The sequence below is a fragment of the Oreochromis niloticus genome, linkage group LG5 (genome assembly GCF_001858045.2).
Source record: "Oreochromis niloticus isolate F11D_XX linkage group LG5, O_niloticus_UMD_NMBU, whole genome shotgun sequence".
Taxonomy (NCBI): domain Eukaryota; kingdom Metazoa; phylum Chordata; class Actinopteri; order Cichliformes; family Cichlidae; genus Oreochromis; species Oreochromis niloticus.
Window position 1 is genome coordinate 19,655,854 of NC_031970.2, and position 17,116 is coordinate 19,672,969.

The following is a 17,116-nucleotide window of genomic DNA, read 5'->3' on the forward strand; positions in this document are numbered from 1 at the left end:
GCGCAGTTTAAGGGTAGTAGGATATAGCTGCGATGAATAATCAGAGCTTTGTCTACAGAAACAGTTTCCTTTTCAGTGCAGCGGGAGGATGTTTTTCATGGTGTGTGTTTTATCTCATGGGGTTCTCGACTCCTGTTTGGAGTTTCGAATGGGCCTTTTTGTCAAACACAGAGCCTTTTGATGCGCAGTGAGAGAGGAAGCTGTGGGGACCGTAGCATGGGGCAACAGCTGGCTTAACACAGGCAAAGTTTCAACAGGTCCAGCTCTTTACATTTGCACACTGTGTGTTATGTGTTACACAACTGAGAGAGACGTGGCCTTAGACTTCAAAATGACAAGTTCACCTTTGTGCCAGAGCTGATCTGGATACGCTGGCTAATTTGATAGCTATTCAGATATTTTATTTCTAAAGATTTATTTATTTTAAAATTATTATTTTTTTTAACTATGGGTTGATTTTTCCAGTGCATAAACTCTTTTGATTCGATTAGCTGTTAAACTTTAGGCTGGGGCATGAGCTAATGTACCCTGCAAATATGAAACCCTTATATCCTTAACTCAGCTAATGTGAACTCTCAGTCTGTAGCAGTCTTGTCGACAGAGTCAATAATTTGTATATTAATGAATGTTAACGAATGTGTTAACATTTGAAATAATTTTAAATACCTCAAAGGCAGTTAAAGTCATCAAAACCACTGTGACTAATATTACAATATGACAGCGTAGAAGGATGTATTATTTCCTTAATTGAAGTTCCTCTTTCCTTTGTATTCTATTCAGAAAAATGATCATAGACATTATCATATCATATTCCCTGGAAACTGAGATGTGATGGTGATGGTGTTTTTTTTCTACCAGTAACAGTCATTACAAGACACATTTATATGTCACACAGCCATTTGTCACGTCCACTTTGATGATAGGTGACAACAGGTGAAGCATGTGGTCAAAAGTGTCGTAAAATGCACTACGACGCTCTGTGGGTTATGGAAACTGGCTTCTTTCCGAAGAAAGCCGCATGTCTGACGGCTCTTATAAAACACATAAAATATTTTCAAATGATGCATTGCTTGCAGCAGCCAAGCATTCCTCAGCATCCTTTGTCTTTAGGTGTTTAAAGGCATGCCTTAAGCCTGAAAAGCATAACATCCAGGAAGAGCAAATTTTGCGTCTTTGTTTATCAGCTTTTGGGGCAATCACAACAATGTAAGACTAGTCGGCTGGTTTATTTTTAGATACCAAAATGAAACAATGATAAACCTCGTGAATGAGGAAATGTGAAGACTGGTAAATCCACTCAACTTTTTACGATTGCTACACTGGTCTGCACCATTGCGCTGGTGTCTGTCACAACATGGTTTGACAGCGAAATGCAAAACAGAAACTGCAATTTAAAAAAAATAAACATTCTCTCAAGACATAAAGTAGACAAGATAAAGACTGTAAGTATTTAACGGTGGTTGGAGGGTCAAATTTTCTTTTTAAAAATGATCATTTAGACTTTTTTAGTTTGAGCGCTGTGTACATTATATACAAGGCTGCAGACTGCTTGTTACCTTTGCTTGCACTGAGAGAACTGATTGCCCTAAAGGCAATGAGGCTGATTGTGTCATTACGCCATGCTTTGGAGTTTCTGCCAACAGTGTTCAGGGTTTATTCAGAGCACAGGACATTCTAGCACTCTCCGTCTTATCATAGGCTGTTACACTGCAGTTATGCCTGTACCATGAGTGCTGTCAGCGGCAAACCTCTGTTGATGTGCAGTGATCTAAACAGTGTTTCCATGTTTTTGTATTTGACTTCAGAGCAGCAAGTTTAGTATATCAGCTCTGAGAATCTTCTGTGACCAACACAACCACACTGGCTGACTTATTACAAATGCTGGTTGAAGAATGGGAAGCCATCCCACAGCAGTGTGTGTTACCAAGCTGGTGACCAGCATGACCAGATGCCAGGCTGTTGTGACTGTCTAGGGTTCCTAAACATGCCGTTGAGACCCCTGTTTGTTAAATGAATAAAGAGTTAAATTTCCAGTATGTCTTATTCATTCAGACTTCTTTAATCCGATCCAAGAAACTACACCAAACAGGAATCAATAGGAGGATATATTGTTTGGCAAGTTTTTCATGGCCACAACCCAGATGCTCAAGTCTGCTGCTCGACCCACAAATGAAGTTTTCTGGCACCATTTAAAGGGAGATAAACTGTCTTTCCAATAGTATAAGATTTATTGCCAGGAAGTGTCATTACAACAAAGAAACAATCAACTAAAGACACATTTCCTTGCTGTCTCTGCTATGCTTGTTTAATTTAATAAGGAAATGTCCAAAAAATTTTATTTACACATGTGGTACGATGCAGCTTTAGACATTTGTCAATTTATTTTAAAAAGACTACTGTGTAAACATTCTGGTTTGTATACATTTTATTTATTCTATTTATTTAATTTAACTACCAAAAACTGTGTATAAAAGAAATCTGACAGGAGAACCCTTGATTTAATAGTACTATCTTGCCTTAGGATTGTACAGACAGACAACAGCTGTATGTGACATCCATACAATTAGATTACTTGTCTTACAATCTTATTATGAGCAAGCAATTCAATATCAAGTGAGCAGGTTCGAAGGTTCACAGTAAAAAAAAAGAGTGTGAATGTAGAAAGTGAACGATTTGATAGCACATGTTGTCATTTTTATCTGTGTGTTACAGCCGTGTGAAATGTGCATATTTCATTTTGCAAGTACTAAAGTTTTTCCTCTTTTGTGCAGATTCTACTTGCAGGGGAGGACTTTGAACTCAAACAATCACAATGCTTTTTAGGAGGGCTTCTATAATAAGTAATTGTTTTGAATGACAAAGTGTCTTCTGAGAAGTTTAGCAGGAAGAATAGCCTCGCCTTTGTGATGGCTTAAAGGAATTCAGGAAATTCACTTGATTATTTTCCCAACTGACTTCCTTGTTGTTTCATGCTTGTTAAACCGGACAGTGCCAAATGAGTGACAGTAATGAGGATTACTGTCCACACAGATGCAACACCCTAATAGATCATTCAGGAAATGATTCACAGTGGCACAAATGTAAAAAATAAAAACATGGGTTGAGTCTCAGCATCTTTTAAAAAACTTTACCTGCATAGTATAGCAGCTAGTTGGTGGCATGGAGAAGCACACAGGGTGTGGAACAAAGTCAAGTCAGGAAGTTGCCGCCTTTTCATCCACAATGTTATCAGACAACTCACAGCACAGTTAAACCACATAGACTTTAGTGGTCAGGACACTTTGACAATCTGCTGAAAATACCTTTTGTTGATCTTAAAATCAAACTAATGCCCACAGGTTAGTAAACACCTGCTGTTTTCCAAGGTTATAAAGGATTTAGCTACGTGACAGATTTGTTTAATGGGAGCTTCTTATCAGCAGACCTACTATCTAACGCTGAAGAATGATGTGTTGCTTGGCCTACAGGGAGGAAATGGAACGACTGACTTCAGCCAAGAATCTCCTGCTGTGGCTGTTATCCGTTCATCAGCCCCCGGTGTCACGCACAAGCATACACTCTATACTCTGAATATAACAATGCTCTTTCTCTGTCCATGCAAACATGCAATCAAACACACAAACACACAATCCTTTGTGAAACGTGTGTGCAGCGGATTTAAACATGGACAGAGACCCTCCCCATCTAAAAAGGCCAGCTGCTCTTGGTTTATTGGGTAAACTGTGTGCCTCAAGTTTGTTAAACGCATATTTTTTAGTGTTTTTTTTTTTTCATAATTAAGGTTGCAACTTGTTTCCATATTTACACTACTGCAAAGTGCAGTAGTGTAAATATCGAATGCAAAACGAGGATGTCTGAGAAAAAAAGCTCTCGAGAAAAGGCTACAGGGTTACTAGCAAAGCCTGTAATGTAGAGAGTTACTGTGATTGATGACATATAACCTTTATACATCCTTGTTCCTGTGCAGCCAAAGGGTAAGTGTGACTCAGGTGAAGGTTGCAACACTTAGTACATGTACAAAGAAATCAGTGGGGTTAGTAGACCATAAAAACCAGCTCCTATTTCTGTTCCCAGTATAAGTGAAAACAAACACTAAACAGAGCAGCTGAAATATCCAGGGTCCTTATGACGTAAGATTTATCTATAAAGGCCATGGGTATGACAAAAAAAGTCAGATTGCAGGAATATGAGATTAATTTCAGTTGTTTTGATGTGTTATCACTGTTCCTCGTCTAAGATGGCCTCTAATCTGCCTGTGGAGGTGCTTCTGACCAAGGACAGTAAACATAAAAAGGCGAAGAGGAAGAGGAATATCCAGCTGTTGAGCATGAACTCTGTCCTTTCTAGATCAGTCTTCACGAGGGGCCGTCAGTGTGAAACCTTCATCCCTTTGCTCTGTAACTCATTTACAGTGAGGTCACTGTTACCGTTCAACCCTTTACATACCAGTATGAATTTCCACAGAATGCGTAAAAAAGAGAGGCAGCACGGTGGCACGGTGGTTAGCACTGTTGCCGCACAGCAAGGTCCTGAGTTCAATTCCACCATCAGGCCGGGGTCTTTCTGTGTGGAGTTTGCATGTTCTCCCCGTGAGTTCCCTCTGGGTACTCTGGCTTCCTCCCACCGTCCAAAAACATGCAGCTTGTGGGGATAGGTTAATTGGATAATCCAAATTGTCACTAGGTGTGAATGTGAGTGTGAATGGTTGTCTGTCCCTGTGTGTTAGCCCTGCGACAGACTGGCGACCTGTCCAGGGTGTACCCCTCCTCTCGCCCTATGAAAGCTGGGATAGGCTCCAGCGACCCTGAAAAGGATAAACGGAAGCAAATGGATGGATGCGTAAATAAAGGTTTCCAAGGATTTTCAGCTACTGTGTAGCAAGACCAGACATGTGTGTTGTAACTTTTTAATGACAAGCCATTCGTACAAAAGCCAGTGTTTACATATTGTCTTTACTAATGGTATGTGTGACTCACAGGTGCCCACCCATGTCAACTAAAGGAGTAAGCAACAATATAATCAACTTTACTGTGGAAACCCCACAACAGTTCAGTTGCTTGTCTTTGGTCATTTCTTTCTCTAAATACTCTTCACCCCTTGAAAGTCTACTTGGAAGTCCTTTCAAAAATTGCTTATGGGACAAAATGACTGGGTGTGCCTCAGAAGTTAGCCGGAGCGATCTCTGCTTATGCTTCAAAACATCAAAATAAACCTGCAAAGAATTTTAATTTTTGTTGGAAGATGCCTCAGATTTCGTTTCATTGGTCAAACGCATGAAAGGAGTTGAAGCAAATCATAAGGAGGCCATTCATAAGTGTGACTTAGTGACTATTATAAAATATGAATGAAGTCTTTAATAAATGTAGTCAGCTCAGGTCAGTAATGCTTCTCAAAATGTAATTTGTAATGTTTTAGTTTTTCTTGCCAGACTGAGTCATGTGATGTAAGAAGTTTTTAGTGCTGAGTCTGTGGATCAAATCTGTAGTCAAACTGGACATCAGTTATTGTAATCAATATAAATGGAGTCCCAATAAAGTTTAAATGACATCTGCAAGTTAAATAATGCAGGATTGCACCACTAAAAATTGTTTTATGGGAACTCAATCAGTCAATAAAAAATCAAAGTATAAACTGTCAATTCTTAGGTTTACATACAGCATGGCTGAACAGCCTTCCACACAGTTTAGAGCACAGTGAATGCATTAACTTCTGTAACATAGCACATCTCCCTTTATCTGAATCTTCAAAGCATCTTTTTACATGCATATAATAGAATTAAGTCCATACAGACACGTGCACTCATGCCCTTCTAGATGAAGCAGTGAGGTGGTCACATGGTAACATTCCAGGAGGCTCAAGGATGTACAGTTATCTGGCAGATAAAGCAGACTGAAAACCAGCCAAAACATGAGCTTTGCTTGAACAGCATATCATTTTTTATTAAACATTAGAGCACTTTTTTGGGGGCTTTTACAGTGACAATCAGCCTCTTTGAGCAGCATGACGTCTGATATGCTTCCAATAAAGCAGCTTTTATCTATTTTTATTCAAAGAATCCAGGAAAAATGTGCTCATGTTACATTTCAAGGAAGACTAATCTTGACAGATGACAGACACTGCAGTCATAATAAAGGACGCATTGTTTTCAAAATCCACCTGCAATAAGAGTCACTGCCCGAAAACCAGAGGATCGTTCAAAGCTTTGAAATTGAATCCCATTGTAATTAGTCTAATCAACTTCATACTGTAGCAGACAGCCACACAAGGACATGGAGGTGGATAGTTTATTGAGAACAGCTTGTTTGTCTAAAACACAGTCATTGTCTTTCAGCTCTCAGTGCTTTCTGTAGCAGAGAGAGACGCTGGCTTTCATTCACTTGTTGAGGTCATCGTGGAGCTAACCACTTTTGCTCTTCTGAGAAATGATAGCAAACTGCCTTTTAATTCAATTTTGTCTCTTCAACAGCCAGAGCATTATACGCTTTAAAGCCTACTCGATAGCTATTTTGTTTCCCTTAACGCTCAGTGGCCACATTTGGGCATCGGCAGAATTACACGAATGGTATCGGCTGTGATTTTAAAAAACACAAACCCACAAAACTTAAACTTTAAACTGTCTAAATAATTTCAACAATTTAAACTTACCAAAATATAGCAGCAGAAGAAGAAAAAGCTACCTAATAAATACAAATGTGTGTATTAGTATATTATATAACAAAGAAAATATATTATATTAGATGTGTGTGTGAGAAAAAAAGGTTATTTTAGTCCTGCTCTGAAGTCTTGAAATAAGCATTCACACCATTTCCAAAACAACAACAACAAAGCAGGTATAACAAGGGAGGACATGTCTGACTGTGACTTGGCCTACTGGTTTGTAAATGAGAACTTATTGGAAAAGAGCATGTGGGTTCATACCACAATTAATCCTCGATTCTGAAACATGGTGTATCCTGGTCCTCTGCCATACTGTGAGTTTTTTTTATCAATTTTATTTCAGTTTGAACAGTTTCTGCTTTCAGCACAAATAAACTTCAGTTGAATTCAGTCTCGATATGTGTTCACTGAATGTGTTTAGCTTAAAAAGTTAACACAAAGGAAATTTGTTTCTAAGTATCTGTCTGGTTTCTCATTTTGGGGTTTCCAAAGTGGAGTTACAAGCAGATGGGATGAATCACTGAATGTGAGAAGTGTGTGACCCTTTTGAACTCCCAGTGTTAGCCTGCCCTGGGTTTCATTACTCCTGCTTTTGTCTGCTGTCTGAGAGTCTGGCAGCCATGCATGAGTCAGTAGCCATCCAAATACAGCTCAGTTTCAAATTGCAGTAATCCTTCTGACAAAAAACAAAATGTTTGTCCTTTAAATGAGGCACTGGATCCAACATATAAACAGTGACATATACATGTATATCTCAGTTAAACAAACTGAAAAAAGCCCCATGAAACTGTGACTAAGAAGACCTCTACACTAATCATGGATCAAAAGAAATGCTAAACAAGCCCGTGAAGGGGAAGACTTTGTTTGTACACATTGTTTTTTATAGATGCTGAGTGTAGAAGAAATGCGCAGCAGTGGAAAATCAGTATCAGTCCATGCACTGTATGTGTGTGGACAAATAAAAGGAAAACATACAGAAATGACTGAAGACACATCTACAGTTTATGTGTGTGTGTTTTATGGGCAAGTGGGTGTGAGTGCGTGTGTTTGTATGTCTGAGTTACATGGTGTTACATGGTGTTACATGGTGTTACATGGTTGATGGTACAAAAAAATAGCTAAAGGGTCAAACAGTCAGTACATGCTGTGTTAGATGTATAAACCGGACACTAAAAGCTCACTTAATGCCCTGACTCAGTCTGGTAAGAAAAACTAATAAATTACCAATTACATACATTTTCACAGGCATTGCTAACTTGTGCTTGTAGAATACTTGCAGAAGTTTAAACGAGTGTTCGCAACAAAACAGGATTCACGTATTTTTCCACCAGCTTGTAGTTCTGTTTATCAGGTAATGTCAGGGTGCTCCCAATGGCCAGTCTGCTGGTTTGCTGGTCAGTTTGTTGTTTACTTCTATTTGTCACAATGACACGAAATGACTGACACATGACAAGAGTAGGATGAGCAATATTCCTGTGTTCCTGAGCCTTATCATGATTCACCCGTGTATTGTTGAAATATATTTCACTTCTTATTCAACAAAGGATCACTTAGTAAACCAGTATGTCCTCCTACGTCTTTTGTTGTCCACACAAACTGGTAGAGACATGCAGTCCTCTGAAAAATTAAGCCACCCTTACTGCTTCCATAACAGTTAAGAGGGTAAGCAGCAGTCAGGTGAACTTGATAACTTATTATTAGCAAGCGTGAGCAAGTCTTTTGGTAGTGCGCTGGTCTGGAGTATTCAGGTCTGTCCAAACACAATGTCACAATCTTCTCAGGACAGGTGGACAACCACCAGTCCTAACCTAAGGTTGGATTGTGTGATGGGCCTATTGGCCTCAGTTAGTAAGTAATGATTGAAACATTAAAGTTTATTACAGTACAAGTAGAAAAAGACTGAACAAGCATAGCATGTTTGGAAGGGTTTTCGAGAGAAAACCTTGTCTCTCTAAAAAGAACATGACCAGTGTTGGTCAAGTTACTTGAAAAAAGTAATCAGTTACTAATTACTGATTACTTCCCCCAAAAAGTAATCCCGTTACTTTACTGATTACTTATTTTCAAAAGTAATCAATTACTTAGTTACTTAGTTACTTTTTAAAAACACGATTTACAACCTGAATAGGTGATAAAGCGATAGATCTTTCAGCCCAATTCTACTTTTTCTGCATAATTCATCATACAAAATGTAATCAAATGGAAAAGTCTCTTTTTAAAACTTGTTTTATTAGTTTTAATCTTTTAACTTTATGCATCAAGCAAAAATTAAATTATATGCAACATTCTCTGACTGGAAGAAATTTGTTTAACATTTAAACCTATTTTCTTCACATTCCAGCACATAAAATATTTTTTTGTGTTTACACTCACTCTTTCAAATAGATGCAAGTAAAACACAGCAGAAAATAAATAAAATCAAAGACTAGCGGTCCTGTTGCTCTATTTTCACCTGTAAAGCAGGACTGGGGTAGGCGGAGGAGGTTTACCCTGGTGCAGGTGTGCTGCAGCGGTCAGTGGAAGAATCCGCGAGTTTCTCTGTGAATTTCACATTACGTCGTAGTACACTCGGTGCTTGCTTGGAAGTTTAGGGGTTTTTTCGCTGTAAAAAGAAGTTTTCTTCCCACGCACAACGGACACTAATGTTTTTGTCACTTTTTATGGACTCAAACTCAAAATAAGGTCAGTACTTCCACGCTTTGAACGCTGCATGCTACACTCTGTCCCGCACTCGATATATTATCTTCTTCTTCTTCTTCTTTGTTTTTAACGGCGGTTGGCAACCAACGTAAAAGGAGCATTACCGCCTCCTACTGTTCCGGAGTATGGATCAGACAGTGAGCTTACAATCTGTATCAAAAAACAAAAAACAAAAAACAAACAAACAACAACAAAAAAAAAAACAAAAAAAAAAAACCCTCACACTCTTTCATACACACCTATAGCCTTCAAAAACCCCACCAAGTCCCTCACCTGTGCCCTACTACCCTCCAACACACTCTTCAGATTAAATTCCCCGATTCCCCGCTCCCTCAATCTATTCTGCAGAACTTTTCTCTCCACATCATAACCCTTGCACCGCAGTATTACATGCTCTACCGTCTCCTCCTCCTCCTGGCACACCCCACAAAGCCCCGTCTCATGTTCTCCTATCATCTGTAGTGTTTTATTTAACGCACAATGTCCCAGTCTAAGCCTGGTAATGACCACCTCTTCTCTCCTATCACCCCCATACAACCTACACCCTGCCACCTCCTTCTTAAAATGATACAAGTGCCTGCCCTTACTCCCTGAATCCCACCGCTCCTGCCACTCCCGAACAACCTGCCTCCAAACAATACCCTTTGCTTCAGATCCGCTACTTTTAATTTCCATCTCAGTCCTATGTTTAGTCAATGCTCCTTTTGCCAACCTATCCACCTTTTCATTTCCACTGATTCCTACATGAGCTGGCACCCAAAGAAAGTGAATATTGCCACCACAACACCTTATTCTGCTTATAGTCTCCAGAATAGTAAACAGCATACCCTGCCTTGTCTTCGAACAAAATGATTGTAGACTTGAAAGAACAGCTGCTGAGTCAGAGCATACTACTACCTGCCTGAGTTTTGAACACTCTATCCATTTCAATGCTACCAAAATTGCTACCATTTCAACTGTGTACACTGAAAGGCCATCCGAAGTGCGTCTGTTTATTTCAATATTTTTGGATGGAACTGCTATTCCAAACCCTGTAATCCCAGTATCTGGACTTTTAGCACCATCCGTGAACACATGAATATACCCAGGGTATTCAGTCGAGCTGTGAAAATGAAATGCTGACACAAGATCGACTTTTCCTTTCAATATCCTCTTCAGATCCAGCAAGTACCAGTCCACAGGAGGGGTCTCCAATAACCATGGAGGAACCACAGGGAACACAACTGCAGGACATATTTTAAGTTCATACACATGACACTCCTTAGCCCACTGATTCCCCACCTTTCCAAAATGATCCTTCTGACTTTTTCCATACTCCCAGCACTCCAAAAGTACCTCCTTTGTAGGATGTGCATCACCATGACCACCAAGATGAACCCAGTAATTCACTGATACTTGCTTCCTCCTAAGATCCAGGGGCATTTCTCCCATCTCCACCTGTAGGGCACTGACTGGAGACGTTTTAAAAGCTCCACAGCACACTCTAAGGGCTTCCGATTGCAAAACATCCAAACGTCCCAACACAGAACGAGCTGCTGAACCATATGCCACACACCCATAATCGAAGACAGATCTAATCAATGCCTGGTAAAGTCTTTTCAAAGCAGAAGAGCTTGCTCCCCAACCCCTCCCAGCTACACACCTCATAACATTAACAACTTTTTTACATTTGGTTTCAATCCGGTCAATATGCTCCCTCCATGTCAGTCTTGAATCAAACACAACACCTAAGTACTTAAAAGAGCTCACTTTCCCAATTCCCTCGTCATACAGTTTCAATGTCAAAGTCTCACTCACTTGTCTTTTGGTAAAGAACATCATTTTTGTTTTCTCCACCGAAAACCTGAATCCCCAGTCAAATCCCCACTCAACCACCATATTTACAGCCTCCTGAACCTTGCCCACTAGGTGCTCAATATTTCTTCCTTTTTTCCATAACACACCATCATCAGCGAACAAAGACCTCCCAATACCCTCAGGAACATCAGAAAAAACATCATTGATCATTATAACAAAAAGCAGGGGACTAATCGCACTGCCCTGTGGCGTCCCATTCACAACCGTGCACTGACTAGAAATTGTAGACCCAATTCGCACTTGGATCTTCCTACCAGATAAAAAGTCTTGGATCCAATTAAATGTCCTGCCACCAACACCCAACTTATGCAACTTGATTAAAAGCCCATCCCTCCACAACATATCATATGCCTTTTCTATGTCAAAAAACACTGCCAAAACAGATTCTTTATTGGCCTGCGCTTTCCTAACAACATTCTCAAGTCTAACAATAGCATCAGTCGTGTTCCGAGCTGTCCTGAAACCACTTTGGTAATTGGCTAAAGCCCCTTTTCTTTCCAGTTCAAAGGACAGTCTTGCCATTATCATACGTTCCATTAACTTGCACACATTTGATGTAAGAGCGATTGGTCTGTAGCTATCTGGTTTAGATGGATCCTTCCCGGGTTTTCTTATTGGCACAATAACAGCCTCCTTCCAAGTACTTGGGAGCTCACCCTTAATCCAAACTGTGTTAACCAAACACAGCAGTTTATTAAGCGCTTTCGTACCAAGGTGCTTCAACATTAAATAACAAATTTGATCCTTTCCCGGGGCTGTGGGCTTTGTTTTTTGAAGCGCTCTCACCATTTCCTCCCGAGAAAACACCGCATCCAGACTACTGTCCATGTGCGCCTTTCTTGCTAAATTCTCCGAATATCGTGCTTTAGTTTGGCACATTCTGTCCTTTCCCAACACTGAGATGTTATCAGAGCTATGAATCTTAGCAAAAGTTTTCACCATAACCTCCACTTTTTCCTGAGCTGTTACAAAGTTCTGGTGGCCCGAAGATAGAACTGGGTAATCCCATTCCCGCCGGTCACCTCCCATTCTTCTGACCATGCCCCAGACCTCCCCCACTGGAGTGGTTCTTCCTATTTTAGAACAGAACAACCTCCAACTGCTCCGCTTAGCCTGTCTCACTGTTCTCCTGACCACTGCCACTGCTTTTCTGTAAGCAATCAGAGCCTGCGTGTTAAGGGTTCTTCGGAGAAATTTAAATGCCTTGTTCCTTTCCTTCACAGCAATTCGACATTCCTCTGTCCACCATGGCACCAAAGTCCTACTTGCCATGCCTTTACTGGTCGGGATTGAGGCCTTGGCGGCTACCATAAGCACTTCAATAAACTGATTATTCATTTGTTCAACGCTACCAGACTCAGCAACCGTGCCGATCGTGTCCTCACATAGTTTTTGGAATTTTGTCCAGTCAGCCCTATGAAAACTCCACTTCTTATGCACCTCTCCTAGAGACACCTGTATCTGCCCTCCAACATCACAGAAAACAGGATAGTGGTCACTGCCTATGGTAGTGTCTGTTCTGATGGTCCACTGACTTATTCCTGCAAGGACAGTTGAGACTAGAGTTAAATCCAAAACTGACTCTGTTCCATTAACAACATTACACCGGGTCCCCCTACCATCATTCAGGCACACCAAATTGCATGTATCCATCAATTCCTCAATTACCTTACCATTTTTATCCGTGCGTGTACCTCCCCACACTCTGCTATGGGCATTAAAATCCCCACACCAAATAACTCTACGACAGTCACTTCCTTCAATCGAACGAAGACGCGGCAGCTCCAATCTGGCACAAGGATTGTAGAAATTCACGATAACATTTGGTTCATTCCTGTCCCAAACCTCAATAGCAATATACTCCAAATCATTGCCTTTACCCAGGAGTCTATATGGAATGTCTTGCTTGACAAACGTTGCACACCCTCCCCCTCCACCACGGTCCCTGTCATTTCTTATTATCTTGTACCCATACAACACAAAATCCAAAGAAGATTTAAGCCAAGTTTCCTGTACACAAATGACATCCGGTTTAACATCAAGGAGTTTGATGAAATGCTTCAACTCCTGGCCATTGACCAACAGACTCCTTGCATTCCATTGAAGAATAAGCACCATGATTACATAAAAGAACATCATGTTTCCTGACTTGACTGATAATTGAGGTTGTCCCTCACTTCTTCCCATGTCAGTCCTACTAACCCCAAGTGGTTAATTGCCGCCTTAACAATGAGCCGAATTTTCTCCTGCTTAGATCTCACATCAGCTGTGGTGTTTATCACTCCTGCAATGAATGTAACCAATGCCATCTTATCAATAACCATAGTATTCGTGTTGAGCCGGGTAACTCCTTGATCCTGAGATGCACCCTGTCCTGGGTTAACGTTGACCTGTTCACTCACTCTCATCACCCTCACTGCTTCAGCATAGGAGATCTTCTTCTCCACCCTCACTTTTTGAATATGATTTTCTTGTTTCATCCTCTCACATCCAGCATACGCAACACTGTGACTTCCACCACAACTACAACACTTTGGTTGAACTCCATCTCCACATTTCCCATATTCGTGATCCCCACCACACCGAGCACATCTCCTCTTTTCCTTACAGTTCTTCGCTAGGTGTCCAAACCTTTGACAGTTAAAGCACCTCAGAGGTTTTGGAACATAGGCTCGTACTGGATAACTAATGAAACCCAAAAACACTTTCCTTGGCAGATTTGCTCCTTCAAAGTGTATCAGGACACTCTCACTGTCTACCTTAAGTCCTTCTGTTGTTGCTTTCAGTCTGACCACAGAAATCACATTTCCTCCTTTGATTTTGCTTTTCAGATCATCCATTTTCACACTAATGGGCACCCCAGAAATTACCCCCTTGCATCCACCCCCCGTCTGTGCACCCACTTGCCCAGCATTTTCTACTTTAAACTTCCCCAATTGTTTTAAGTTCAAAGCCTTTTTGAGCTGCTCTTCATTCACACACTGCACAAGAAGATTACCATCTGAGAGTACTTTAGCAGAAGCTATATCACCCACTTTACTGTTAAGTTCAGCTGTCAACACAAACGGACTCAATTTTTTAATAAGGACTTGTGTTCTGTCATTGAATCTCAGAACAACAAATATTCTCGTTCCCTCTCTAGCTTCTAAAGAACCATCCCTACCACCACTGCTCCCACCTCTTTTACGCTTTTCCCTCCTCTGCTCACCTTGCACTTGCTCCAGAGGCATTTCCTCCTCTTCATCAAAATCACCATAGTCTTCCCAGCTGCCCACAGCTGACCCACTCACGGAACAGTCGTGCTCAACCGCCACCACAGGTGGACTGCCAACCAGGTTCGAATTTTTGGCAGTGCTCCAACCAAGTTTGCCAGCAGACGCCGCTGCCATCCGTCCTCTCTCCTCCTTCTTCTCCAGAGTTTTTCGAAAACGAACCGCCCGATCAATCGACGGGGTCCGAATACACACGCTGATCAAAAGAGCCTACTCTCAGCAGCCTGTCAAAGCAGCTCTCTGTGCAAACACCTCCTCTCGTGGAACATTCTTACTTTGCATCCCTCGATATATTATGATCTGCAGACAGCTGTTGTCACGAACGTCGCACTCGCTTACGTCACTGTCATGAGACGTTCTGGCAAAAAATCACGGTTTTAGTAACGCAGTAACGCAGCGTTCCTACGTGAAAGTAACGGTAATCTAATTACCGTTTTTGCAATAGTAATCCCTTACATTACTCGTTACTTGAAAAAAGTAATCAGATTACAGTAACGCGTTACAAGTAACGCGTTACTGCCCATCTCTGAACATGACAGCACGGCTTAGGTTTAAAAAAGCTGCATCTAAACAAATCACAAAACTTCTGGAACAATAACTGTTGGACAGACGAGACCAAAGTGGCGATGTCTGATCATGGTGCACAGCACCATGTTTGGAGAAGGCCAAACACAGAAAACCATCAGCACAAACATTTCATATCAACTACTAAGCACGGTGGTGGTTGGATGATGATTTGTGATTGCTTTGCAGTCACTGAGTCAACCATGAATCACTACCATGAGTGAAATGTGAGACCATCAGGGTGATTGCTAAAGCTTAGCTGCAACTGGGTCGTGCAACACGACAATGATCTCAAGCATAGCAGCCAATTTACATGAGAATAGGTAAGAAAAAAACCCACAATGCTGCAAGTCAAAGTCCAGATCTCAATCTGACTGAAATGTTGTGGCAAAATCTGTCTGTTAATGAATAGCCATGAACCTCTATTAACTGAAGCAATATTGTAAAAAAGGGTTTGTCCAAAATTCCTCCTCAATGATGTGTGAGATCAATAAACTTGTACAGAAAATGGTGACGTCAAGACAGTCTACACTGCTAATGAATCATGTGGTGTTCTTAGTTCATCACACCCTGCTTCTGTATTTCAGATTAGTTAGTTAAAAAAAATAATTAAGATATGGTGTAATGTGTCCTCTTGTTGTATTTAATTAATTTTAAAATCTGGTGAACACCAGATTATATTCATGCCCTTATATATAAATTATTTAAACTGAAAGAGAGCACATTCTCTTATTCATTGTACAGGGTGGGCCATTTATATGGATACACCGTAATAACATGGGAATGGTTGGTGATATTCAAGTCCTGTTTGTGGCACATTAGTATATGTGAGGGGGAAAACTCTTCAAGATGGGTGGTGACCATGGTGGCCATTTAGAAGTCGGCCATCTTGGATACAACTTTTGTTTTTTCAATAGGAAGAGGGCCATGTGACACATCAAACTTATTGGTAATGTCACAAGAAAAACAATGGCGTGCTTGGTTTCAACGTAACTTTATTCTTTCATGAGTTATTTACAAGTTTCTGACCACTTATAAAATGTGTTCAATTGTGTTGGATTGTCAATGCAACCCTCTTCTCCCACTCTTCACACACTGATAGCAACACCGCAGGAGAAATGCCAGCACAGGCATCCAGTATCCGTAGTTTCAGGTGCTGCACATCTCGTATCTTCACACCACAGACAATTGCCTTCAGATGACCCCAAAGATAAAAGTCTAAGGGGGTCAGATCGGGAGACTTTGGGGGCCATTCAACTGGCCAACGACAACCAATCCACTTTCCAGGAAACTGTTCATCTAGGAATGCTCGGACCTGGCACCCATAATGTGGTGGTGCACCATCTTGCTGGAAAAACTCAGGGAACATGCCAGCTTCAGTGCATAAAGAGGGAAACACATCATCATGTAGCAATTTCAAATATCCAGTGGCCTTGAGCTTTCCATTGATGAAGAATGGACCCACTATCGTTGTACCCCATATACCACACCAAACCATCACTTTTGTTGTTCCAACAGTCTTGGAGGGATCCATCCAATGTGGGTTAGTGTCAGACCAATAGCGGTGGTTTTGTTTGTTAACTTCACCATTCACATAAAAGTTTGCCTCATCACTGAACAAACTCTTCTGCGTGAACTGAGGGTCCTGTTCCAATTTTTGTTTTGCCCATTCTGCAAATTCTGTGCGCCGATCTGGGTCATCCTCGTTGAGATGCTGCAGTAGCTGGAGTTTGTAAGGGTGCCATTTGTGAGTAGCTAATATCCGCCGAAGGGATGTTCGACTAATGCCACTCTCCAGTGACATGCGGCGAGTGCTACGTTGTGGGCTCTTGCTGAATGAAGCTAGGACAGCCACTGATGTTTCTTCATTAGTGACAGTTTTCTTGCGTCCACATTTTGGCAAATCCAACACTGAACCAGTTTCACGAAACTTAGCAAGCAGTTTGCTAACTGTAGCATGGGAGATGGGTGGTCTCGTAGGGTGTCTTGCATTGAAATCTGCTGGATTTGACCCGGTTACTGCGTTCACCAGATATCAACACAATTTCGATCCTCACGCTCCTCAC

At 41.1% G+C, this 17,116-nt stretch overlaps 1 long non-coding RNA gene across 1 annotated transcript in view; it reads left to right on the top strand.

Annotated features, from left to right (window-relative positions):
- The window catches only part of LOC109202267 (uncharacterized), a 712,495-nt gene that overhangs the window by 626,321 nt on the left and 69,058 nt on the right, over positions 1 to 17,116 (top strand). The gene's annotated exons all lie outside the window — the stretch shown is intronic.